This window comes from Papio anubis, chromosome 4 (genome assembly GCF_008728515.1).
Source record: "Papio anubis isolate 15944 chromosome 4, Panubis1.0, whole genome shotgun sequence".
In the NCBI taxonomy this organism is placed as follows: Eukaryota; Metazoa; Chordata; class Mammalia; order Primates; family Cercopithecidae; genus Papio; species Papio anubis.
In genome coordinates this window covers 171,463,617-171,475,649 of record NC_044979.1, presented here as the reverse complement: position 1 = coordinate 171,475,649, position 12,033 = coordinate 171,463,617, and the positions used below count along the sequence as shown (strand labels likewise).

Below are 12,033 nucleotides of genomic sequence, written 5' to 3'. Positions count from 1 at the left end.
TCTGCAGTTACATTAATTGGGATAACAATTATGAAAGCTTGAGAAGCCTCAAATTTCAGAGCCCACTCTAATCCCCAGGAAGACTTTTCCCTGGGTGGATATAATATTGCTGTTTTCCAGGTGCATTCCTAAGATGTATTACATTTCTCAGACTTACTTTGTATAGGCCACTGCCAGGGGCAGGTTTGGGGGTGGCCAGAAGATTCTTTGGTTTCAGCCAGGCATCTCTCTGCCTCCCTGGAGTGTTCGTGTACTTGGGGAAAGCCAGGGTCAAAGTAGACTTGACGTTTGTCTGGAAGCATGAGCTCCATGTCCCGGTTTCAGTGAAACAAAAGGCGGGAATGCAAAGATCTGTTTCCTGGAACTGTTCATATTTACACAGTGATAACGTATTTCTTCATGTTGTTGACCCAGATGTAGTCATATCTTGCCTGGTGACAGAGTCTGCTTTGTTGATTGTCCGCTTTGGAATTTACTGGGCTTCTGTTGAACATAGACTATGTTTTCCTGGAAAATAGAATATTAAAATAGTTGACAATTATCCCATAAGTGGAGCTGCGTTCCAAGAACAGCAATGTAGGTAATCCTACCTGATTCACCTCTAGCTCTCTACTTTGAATTTCTGTTGGCGGCAACAAAGCTTTCATGAAAAACAACATCCTTCACCTTTGAAAAAGAAAACTTCCATTAAAAGAAAAGGCAGGCAGGTTTTTAAAAAGTTATCATTTAAGGCTCTTGTCTGATCCTTACTTTAGGGGAAAATCCTTGCAATGTAACAAAAATATCAATGGGTTTACAGGAGCGATTCCAAACTCCTTGCAGAAAAACTCTTAGATAGCATTTGGAAGTGTCATTGCGGCAGAAGTATATTGAATAACCACGGTCATCTCAATCAGTGATGTTTCTGTATTCACATGGGCCTTGACTTTTGAAGCCTTTAGAGAAGGAAGAGTTGGCATATGTTAGACACCAAAGTTTTTGCCAGCTGAACGTGTCATTCTTTCCTTTTTCTCTTTACAGGAAATGTTAAGTTATTAAATTCATTGATGTTTCCTGAAATGATATTGCTATTTCCCATCCAAGGGGCCATAGGGGTGGGCCTCTAGAACATTGTCCCTAAAGATGTTCATGTGATGATTCCAGCACTTACATCCTCCAGAATCTTTCTTTTCTTTCGGGCAGTGGCACAGAGGCGTTAGGTCTGACACGAAACGCAGAAGCATGCATAGCCCTTGCCCTGATCCTTCTCGCTAGGAAGCCGTTTCCTTCCCTCCAGAAACCACTGCCAGTTTTGGACAATCTCCTGCTGATGTTGGTATCATAGGGGACAGGGAGGAAATGGGACAGGAATGTGCTGGAGCTTCTAGCCCCTGCATTTCTACTTGATTGGCCAAAAGTAATGGGCAGACACAGCATTTCAGCTGATTTTGGCACAGAAAATGAAGGGAAGCTGGGCAGGACACACAGCACAGACCCATGCACTTCATCCATAAAGAAAAAAGTATTTCTTTAAGTTAAATTAACTTCAGAAGCATGAGCCAGGATGACTCAGTTGGAGCTATGAGGTTCCCAGTTGTTGGCTCTAGTGCTACAAACCGTCCCTTACCTCTGTCCTTTCACTTTAGCTCCTTCTTCCCTGTTTCAATGTCTGTGGGTCTGGAAATGAGTTCATATCTCATCTGAGAATTTCTACTACTGCCAGAGGCTCACAGGTTTGTTGGAAGCTCACAGATGAAAGCACCTGCAAGCTTTTATTTCTCCGCTAAAATGTCTTCCCCGAGGACACACATATAGTGTCATTGCGACCTTTAATCTTACTTCCTAATCCTTTTTTTTTTGGACAGGGTCTCATTCTTTTGCCCAGGCTGGAGTGCAGTGGCATAATGTTGGCTCACTGCAACCTCTACCTCCTGAGTTCAAGTGATTCTCCTGCCTCAGCTTTCTGAGTAGCTGGGATTACAGCCACGTGCCACCTCACCTGGCTAGTTTTTGTGTTTTTTGGTAGAGACGGAGGTTTCACCATGTTGGCCAGGCTGGTCTCAAGCTCCTGACCTCAAGTGATGCATCTGCCTTGGCCTCCCAAAGTTCTGGGATTACAAGTGTGAGCCACCACATCCAGCCAATCATTTTCTTATCACAGAGAATAGTTTTAATCACTGGAAAACTGCCAGCTTCTCCAGGAAGCCAGATCTTTTGGAAATCATGCAAAAACACCAATAGCAATTACAAAACTAGCAACACAAAACGGATTAAAAAGTCTTAATGTAGATCTATTTCTATTGGCTTTTTTGACAGTAGCTGAGAGGGTCCTTACCTCTCAGGCAGCAGCTACCTGGCCACAGGTTGGTCACACTTGTGTTTGAACGGTGGGCATCACCCAATCTGAGATAGTTCATGAGGAGTCAGAATGGTCTTTAAGGTTCTTCTTTATCTCTTCTTCTGCCTTTTGACTGACTCCACTCTTCATCTTCCAAAAGAATAATCCAAGGGATCACATCCTTAGGGCACACTACTGTGCACCCCACTGGTCAGCACAGATGTAGGGTGGAAGGATCTGGGGTGACTACTGGCTCATTGAGGAGCTCTAGTTCGCTCTGATTCTTCATCCTCACTTGGCAGCGCATAGCAGAAGGTCTTTTGCAGACAGGCAGTGTCTCCAGGGGCCTCCCAGGATGGCTTACCTTAGAGAATTTTCCAGGCTTGGGTTTGGCCCCAGGCTGGCAGGCTCAGAGAGGATTGGGTCAACACATTAAGAGATGTTTTTTTTTTTTTTTTTTCTCTCTCTCTAGCACAGACACATGCTTCTCTCATGAGACTCAAGTGTAAAACCAGATCTCCAATCCATTGATTTTTCACAAGAAATATAACTGCAGAGAGCCTGGATTCTCAAGAATGCCAGGCAGGTCTAACTACCTGGGGAATGAAATCACAATCAGAAAGAAGGGTGATCAGCTTGGATTCAGAACTGGGAGTGTCAGTGGTGAAGGCTCAATCAGAATAATGGATGCTTTCTGCAGTGGGTTGAATGGTGAGCCACTCAAAAGGTGTGTCCACCCGAACCCTATAAATGTGACCCTATTTGGAAAAAGAGTCTTTGCAGATGTAATTATGTTAAGGATTTTAAGATGAAATCATCCTGGATTAGGTGAACCCTAAATCCAATGACAATTTACAAATTCTATGCCCTTAGAAGAGAAGAAGGCCATGTAAAGACAGAGGCAGAGGTTGGAGTTATGAAGCTACAAGCCAAGGAGTGTCAAGGATTCCTGACAGCCCCCAGAAGCTAGAAAAAGGCATGGAATGTCTTGTCCCTCAGAGCCTATAGAAGGAGCTAACCCTGATGATATTGGATTTTAGATTTCTGGCCTCCAAAACCGTGAAACCATACAATTCTGTTGTTTTTAACCACTCAGTTTGTGCTAATTTGTTATGGCAGCTCTAGGAAATTAATACACTCTTTCATTTAGATAGAGCTGCCCCTGGGCCAGGCAGCTGGAGTCCTTGGGCCAGCCCCTTCCCTGCACCGTGCTTCTATGGGGCCTGCCAACATTTGCGCACAGGCTGGGCAGCTTCCATGGCTGGCCACTCTAGTTTACAAGAAGCACATTTTATCTTTAGACATGGTAATCCATCCCCGTGGGAGGATTGCTGGACTGGGAGCTATTCTTTCTCTTAAACCTGCCATTTATACGTATTGTCTGATGGTTTTGCAGCTTAACTCTCCGAGTGGCCACCTTATTCCCCAAATGTTCTTGGGGACAGTGATGTGATAAAAGTGGAAGATATACTTCTGCAGAAGTGTATTTCACAAGGACTCAAAATACGTGTTTGCATGTTTTACTTCTGTGCACATTTTCCCATGAAATCTTGCCAGCCCGGATTGGTTCCAGGACTTGTCTATTCTCCTGGGGCTTTAGTAGTGAAATCAGTGTGTGGTACAGAGTCCACCTCATCAGTAGTTACTGGGTACTGAATAAAAGAAAAAGCAGAGGCAAGATTCTCTAAGGTTGGGTGTAACTTTCTCTCCAGGGCCAAGCCCATCCCTCCAGTATTCTTCCAAGAAGATACTGATTTAAATTTCTTTCCTAATTAAACATTTTCCTGAGAAACATGTTTCATGGAAGATGGGATGCTGGTGCAGATAGGAGTTGCTCTTCTGGTGATGAGGTGGGATGAGGGTGGTGTGGGTTTGGGGAATACATGCACACAGGTGTGGGGCTATCACATTGGCTGCAGGAGTGGGGAAGGAGCCAGCAGGAATGACCAGAAAGGCCTGGAATACGCATGAGCAGTTCTGACTGTCTTTGGTAAGTGACATGGAACCATTGGAAAGGATTAGGCTGGGTAATATCATTATCAGATTTGACTGTTTTTTAAATTAATCCATTTATTTATTTATTCGTTCATTCATTCACTCATTTTAGAGATAGGGTCTCACTCTGTTGCCCAGGCTGGAGTGCAGTGGTGCAGTCGTAGCTCATTATAACCTCAAGCTCCTGGGCTCAAGTAATCCTCTTGCCTCGGCCATCCGAGTAGCTGGGACTGCAGGCACCCACCACCATGCTCAGCTAATTTAAAATTTTTATTTATTTATATTTTTTGCAGAGACAGGGTCTTACTGTGTTGCTTGGGCTGGTCTTGAACTCCTGACCTCAAGTAATCTCCTGACTTGGCCTCTGAAAGCACTGGGATTAGTATAAACTACCATGCCCTGCCGGACTTGAATTTTTGAAGTCCATGTGAAGGGGTTGGGGTGGGATAGGGTGGAGGAGGCAGGGAAAGCAGCAAGCAGACTATGGAAGTCAATAGGAAGTATCGATGTGGAATTTGGTCTTGAGTTGTAAAGCTTTAGCATAGTCCACATTTCAACTCATGCCCCGTTGCCTTTTCCATTCATCTTGCAAAGATGTCGTGAAGCATCTTTCAAAGATGAGATAAAAATAGAAAGGAACATGCAAAAGCAGTAAAAATAGTATTATAGCAGCTCATTCAAAGTGACGTTTCATTATCCTGGGTAAACCAGTACAACTGACCTTTTCACACAAGGCAGCTGGGAGTAGGAGCAGGAGGAATGGATAGGGGTGGGAAAGGCAGTGTCCCATGGACTGTATCACTCGGGGCCTGACTTTGCAACCTTTATAGGAATCTGTGATCCAGATGCCTCGTTAGAGCTAAAATAAATTTTATACACAATTAAACCAATGTTGCTTACCAAGTATTTTTGGAAGGACGATTATGCTTCCATAACATGTATTAAAACCAAAAATAGACATAAAAAGATTCAACAATTGGGAAAGAAGTGACCCCGCTCTTCCAAGGATCTAGGGCCACATTCACCCATCATGGCATCTTAACGTTTCTAGCAGTAGGCATGGCGCATGGTGGCTGCCCATTACATTAAAAATATAATGACTATAGGGAGCCCTCAAAGCCCATTAAGGATTTTTTAGCTGTTTGCCGGGGTACAATTTTTTTTCTTTTTCTTTTATCACATAACTAGAATTATTCAAGCTGAATGGAACTAATCAAACACTTGCCTTTACAAATACAAGGGACTTCGACCCTGTACTCTGTCTGGTTGTGCCTGCATATGCCTGCCTGTCTTTTTCTTGGTTATTTGAAAACACAGGCTGAACCCTGAGCTTGGGACCCATTTTCCCCCTTTCTCCTTTTTTTTTTTTTTTTGGTTAGCTGAGATTGGGAAGTAGAATGCTGAATAAATAGAAACTCACTCCGGGGGCTCAGGGCTCTTTAGAAGGTAATTCTGACCTCCAGCCACTTACAGAATATTGGTAATTTGACCTCGACTTGATTTCCGCATAAGCTGTCATTTTATACGCTCAGAGAAAGCAAGAGAGGACATAAACGAAGAGGATATATTTCTAGTGGCACACTAAAACAGAATCAGTTACCAAAAACTATCCTTGCTGAAGTGATAACACCTCATATATTTTATTTAATTTTTGTTTGCAGTTATATATCTTGAGCTTCTATGGGTTCCAGTACACAGTTTGTAATAACTTTTGGGGTTATAAAATTTTACCTAATGGGCTAGCAGCCTGGTATGTAAAATTAATTTGAATTCATATACTTATAAAGTAAATATATAATTGTTAAATGATTAAGATATAATGTAACATTTTTCTCTGATTAAAAAAGTAATGTAAGCTTATTTTAATAAATTGGGAAAATACAGAAACGTGCTGGAATCACCTGGAACTCATCAGTCAGCTATAATGACCGTTATTTAAAGTATTTCATTTTTTTGTGCCTGTACAGAATCATTGTGTGTGATTATACATATATTATGTAATATTTAATTCTGAATTCTACCGTTTACCCCTTAACATTGTTGTACAAATATTTTCCCCATGTTATTGAATATTCTTGGACTACAGTAGAAATGGTTAAGGCTTTGACTGGTCAATTAATAAAATTATTTGATCCTTGGCATGGCAAGATGTTTGGTGCTTCCACGCGAACACTGCATAAAAGATTCTTTTCTTGTTGTTTATTAAAAATAAAGATATCTCTATTTCATCCACAGGGTGATAGCTGTTTGAAGGCAATTAGGATCTGTATGCTCTGTATTAAGAAAAATATTGTCAGCTGTCTGGTGCTCCCTTTTCTGTTTTTAAAATTTATGTCTTGTACATTTTCTTTTCTCTCCTGGTAGATCAACATCATAGAAGTAATTAAACCTCAGTAAGAAAGGTAATTCCTACAAATCTGGAGGGTTTAATTCAAGCTGGTGCTGAATATAAATGCAATATTTAACAGAGTGCAAATCATCCCTGATACTCACATATATCCTTTCTTTCCAGGGCACCAGCTCCACAATGGCCATCACTGAGCACATAGAGGAGTGAAATTTAAGGGGGCAGAGTGGAGTGTTCATAGGTAAGTAACCAGAAGTCGCACAGAGGTTTGGGGTACATAGGCCTATAGTTACTTGCTAGGGAAGGCTTGAGGTCAAGGACAAAGAGAAGAGTATACAGGGAAGGCTGGGCGTGGTGGCTCACACCTGTATCCCAGCTACTTGGGAGGCTGAGACAGGAGCATCTCTTGAGGCTAGGAATTCAAGACCAGCCTGGGCAACACAGGGAGACCCTGTCTTTAAAGATAATAATAAAAGAATGTACAGGAAAGGACTTCTGCTTTCTCGGGGTAGCACCCTCAGGTTCAACTGTGTTCATTCACCTCTGCCAATTAGGCAAAGGGTTAATCTAGGTGGAAGGGAACCTGTGGAAGGGGAACATACCCCTGTCCCAGGTTTTAATAAAATAGGCATCAGTGGTGATGACTGTAAACCTCAAGAGGGTGGGGGTTTGAAATAGGAGTGCTAGAGCAAGGGGCTTTCTTGCCTGGGCAGGGCTGGCCAGGGGAGCGGAGCTGGATGGGACTTTTCTTGGCTTCAATGCTCAGGTGACCCCAGTGGGAGAGTGGGGAGTCTCTCAGGGTCTCCTCAGTCAGCAAGTCAGGTGGGAGGAAGGAGAAAGGAAATGGATGTTTGCTGAGCTGTGTGGCTTGGCCCTTCCTCTGTGGGAAGCTGGGAGTTTAGGCCACTCACCCTGGGTCTGCAGCGGCTGCTCTGCTGATGAACATCAGGCCTCCGCTCAGAGCATGTGGACCCTCTGATGCTGAGGGTGGGGTTCTGCTGGTCTTGCCTGGGGGCATTGAGCTCCCAGTCTCTGCCCACTGTCCAGCCTCTGCCCACTGTCCAGTCTCTGCCCACTGTCCAGCCTCTGCCCACCGTCCAGTCTCTGCCCACTGTCCAGTCTCTGCCCACTGTCCAGCTCATATGAGTTCTTTGCAGGGTTGTTTCCTTCTGAGGACTGTGAGGAGAACTGTTCTGGGCCTCTGTACTTGACTTGTAGATGGTTATCTCTCTCTCTCTCTCTCTTTCTCTCTCTCTCTGTCTCTCACTCTCTTTCTCTTTGTCTCTCTCTCTCTTTCTCTCTCTGTCTCTCTCTCTCTTTATCTCTCCCCCCTCTCTCTGTCTCTCACTCTCTCTCTCTCTCTCACTCTCTTTCTTTCTCTCTCTCTCTCTCTGTCTCCCACTCTCTTTCTTTCTCTCTCTCTCTGTCTCTCCCTCTCTCTCTCTCTCTGTCTCTCTCTCTCTCTGTCTCTCTCTCTTTCTCTCTCTCTCTCTTTTGAGACAGGGTCTCGTTCTGTCACCCAGGCTGGAGTGTACTGGCATGAACATGGCTCACTGCAGCCTTGACCTCATGGGCTTAGGTGATCCTCCTGCCTCAGCCTCCTGAGTAGCTGGGGCCACAGGCATGCACCACCATACCCGGCTGATTTTTTAAATATATTGTAGAGATGGGGGTCTCCCTCTGTTGCCCAGGCTGGTCTCAAACTCCTAGGCTCAAGCAATCCTCCTGCCTTGGCCTCCCAAAGTGCTGGATTACGAGTGTGAGCCACTGCACCTGGCCCCTGTGTCTTTTCAAATTATCTGCCTTCTATTTGTGTCTGTTTCTGTGTGCAAATTTCCCTTTTGTAAGGATACCAGTAGTATCGGATTAGAACCCACACTAATGACATCATTTTAACTTGATTACTCCATAAAGATCCTACTTCAAATTAAGTACTAGAGGTTAGAATGCCAACATGTATTTTTTGAGGGGATACAAACCCATACCAGACCCCTATCCCCCACCTACTCTTACCCTAGTGAGTTCAGCAAGTCCTTCAAGCTATCACTAAGTTATGATTTTCCACTGAATGTGTCTCTGAAGTAAAGGTTGAACGAAGCAGCAGGTTCTTTGAAACACTTTCCCTTTGAAGGAATGATTCAGCGTTGCTTCTTTATCTGGAGATATGGTGCTGTTGGATGCATCTTCTCTCCACATCTGTTTGTATCAGTGCAAAAGGGAAAATGAAGATAAGCAGGTTTTTTTTTTTGTTTTTTTTTGTTTTTTTTTTGTTTTTTTAAGTAATAGAAGATAATTCAGGGTCCATCTGGGTTTAAGATGGAATGATCTGGCTGCTGGTTATCTCTATGGATCACCGTGCTGGGGATCGTGGGAGCAGTAACTGTGCTGCTCAAGTCCATGTGCTGCTACGGACACTACTTGTGAGCTTCTAACTTAGCTCCTGGGCTTTTGGCCTCTATGAGCTCTAGCAATTCTCCATGTGGGCTCCAGCAATATTGAGAAATGGAATAGCAGCTATCTTCGTCCATGTCATACTGCTAAAACAGAGTGCCCGAGCCTGGGCAATTTATGAAGAACAACAATTTATTTCCTCACAGTTCTAGAGACTGGGAAGTCCAAGATCAAGGCGCTGGTGGGTTGGATTGTCTGGTGAGGGCTGCACCCTCTGTTGGGGAGGCATGTTGTGTCCTCACTTGGTGGAAGGTAGAAGAGCAAGTGACAAACACTGCTGTGTGAAGCCTCTGGGGCCTTTAAACCCATTCATCAAAAAGGAGTTCTCATGGCTTAATCACCTCTTAAAGGCCCCACCTCCAAATACCATTTTACTGGCCGTTAAGTTTCAACACCTGAATTTTGGAGGGAACACGTTCAAACCATAGTGGCAGCCTAGTGCAGCATGAAGAGAGTAGAGTCTGGAGCCAGGTTAACTGGATGGCAACCAGCTGTGGGACTCTGAGCAGGGACTTACCCTCTGTATGTGTCAGCTCTGCATCTGTAAAATGGGAACAATACTAATATCTATATTTATATCATGGGGTCAGCTGGGCACAGTGGCTTATGCCTGTAATCCCAGCACTTTGGGAGGCTGAGGCAGGTTGATCACCTGAGGCTGGGAGTTCGAGACCAGCCTGGCCAATGTGGTAAAACCCTGTCTCTACTAAAAATACAAAAATTATCTGAGTGTGGTGGCATGCACCTGTAATCCCAGCTACTCAGAAGGCTGAGGCAGGAGAATCGTGTGAACCCAGGAGGCAGAGGTTTCAGTGAGCTGAGATTATGCCTCTGCACTCCAGCCTGGGCAACAGAATGAGACTCTGTCTTTAAAAAAAAAAAAAAATTATACCATGGGGTCGTTAACAGGATGAAATGAACTGATATACGCTGAGTGCTTAGAACAGGGCCTGGCACATAATAAGCACAATATGAATTTTTTAGGTAAAAATAAAGATTGAAAGCTTTCTCAGTGCCAGGGACTGTGATAAGGACTTTAAATGCAGTATTATAATGATGCTAAGGGATTGGTTGCTATTATCCCTACTCAAAGGCAGGAAACAAACTCAGAGAGGTGAAGGAACTGTTCAAAGCCAAGAGCTAATAAGGCAGAGCCAGGCTTTAAGAGAGGCATGTCTGATCCCCACCTGTCCTCGTCACCACCTGTGATGCTGCCTGCAAATGGAGCCTGAGAAATGGCTTCGTTCTGTGAATAAATGAGCCAATGAATACTCGCTGAGTGTCTGCCATGAGGTGACAGCTTCATGACACACTTGGACAGATGACATTTATAAATAAAAGGCTTATTTACACTTGAATGTCGGTTCTAATAATTCATGTGAACTATGCTCTGCCACCTTCTCTACATTTACTAGTATTAAAAGTAAATAAAGATGTTCGTGGATTTCACCCCATTTGAATTTTGAATTGAGCTTCTTTAAAAGGTTTCAGTGATTACTTACTACTGAGTAGCTGACTATCTTCCTTAACCTTACGGATAATTATTTGTATTATGGATCCATTAATAGGATTCAATACATTAGAGTTCTTCTCTCTTGTTGAATATTCACTCACCTGTGTGTCTGATGCAGATTCGAGTTCAACATGATTGAAGATGGAAGGTAGAAGGCAGAAGGCACGTGTGGTCCATTTACCTTGGACAACAAGTACATGGTCTACAAGGTGTCCACATTGGCCTCTGGGAACCACGGACAGGGCCAATGTATAATCACGGGGCTATGCAAGGATCAGCATCCCATGTTTACACTGACACTGCAACTGAACAGGTAGGAAAGGTGTGTTGGTGGAGAAAACATTCCAACAGGTAAATTGCCATGTAATGTATTATCCAGACCAAAGCTCTTTTTAGAATAAAAAGAGAGTGCTAATAACAATTTTGCCAGGGCAAGAGGCGTAAGTGGGACTGTCCTGGCCAATGGGGTGATGGCCACCCCCACCTACAGTCTACCAGGATGACAGAGCACTGGGTGCAGACCTAGGAGAGGTGGAGAGGAGTGGCATGAGGTCCTTGCTGGGGCCTGTGACAAGAGGACAGGCTGGAGCTGTCTGGATGGAGGTCTTACTGGGCCACTGTTCTGTCCTGATGTGTACGTTCTTAATGCTCTTGTGAATGGAGGCGTTAGACAAATCCTGTTTGAAGGTAAATTCTAAGTCTTCCAATTTGATTAATCACCATAACTCTCTTTGTAATTTCTCTGGGTATTTTTCATTTGGAATCACGCTGTTCTTTCTGCTGACACAGCAGCATTGACCCAGCCTCCTTTTTGGGGAGCCGACACTATTGAAATCAGGGGTGAACAAGCTTGGTTTAATGACAATGGCCATCAGTTGTTCATTTATCTCATAAAATTATTCTTATCAAAGGCTGTGTGTGTGAGTGTGTAGGTGTATGATGTGTAATTGAGGTACACAGGTAGGGATGTGTGTGTGTATGATGTGTAATGAGGAAGTATGTGGGAAGGAGTGTGTCTGTGCAGATGTGTGTCGTGTAATGAAGGGGTAAGTAGTGGTGTGTGTGTGTGTGTGCGCACACCAGTTTGTCAAAGGCTGTGTGTGTGAGTGTGTAGGTGTATGATGTGTAATTGAGGTACACAGGTAGGGATGTGTGTGTGCATGATGTGTAATGAGGAGGTAAGTAAGTAGGAGTGTGTGTGTGTTTATGCTTGCTCATGCAGTGTGTGTGTGTGCACACCAATGTGTATGCAGCATGCATGGATCCAATAGGTCTGACCCTGGCCTCCTCTGAGTGGCCTGTCTGGTTGGTGCCCTCTGTGGGCTCAGCCTGGCCTGGTACTTGTATTCAAACCATCGGGAAGATATTGTCAGAAGAAGATGGTGACAGGTGAGCTATTTGAGAGCCATG

The 12,033-nt window shown here is 44.0% G+C and overlaps 1 long non-coding RNA gene across 1 annotated transcript in view; it reads left to right on the top strand.

Annotated features, from left to right (window-relative positions):
* Nucleotides 1-11,699, top strand: part of LOC103882607 — a 43,374-nt gene extending 31,675 nt beyond the window's left edge. The window contains exons 3-4 of the long non-coding RNA XR_002520827.2: nt 6,825-6,900; nt 10,742-11,699. This is a non-coding gene — a long non-coding RNA (uncharacterized LOC103882607). The remainder of the gene's footprint in view (nt 1-6,824; nt 6,901-10,741) is intronic.
* The last annotated feature ends 334 nt before the right edge of the window (nt 11,700-12,033 follow it).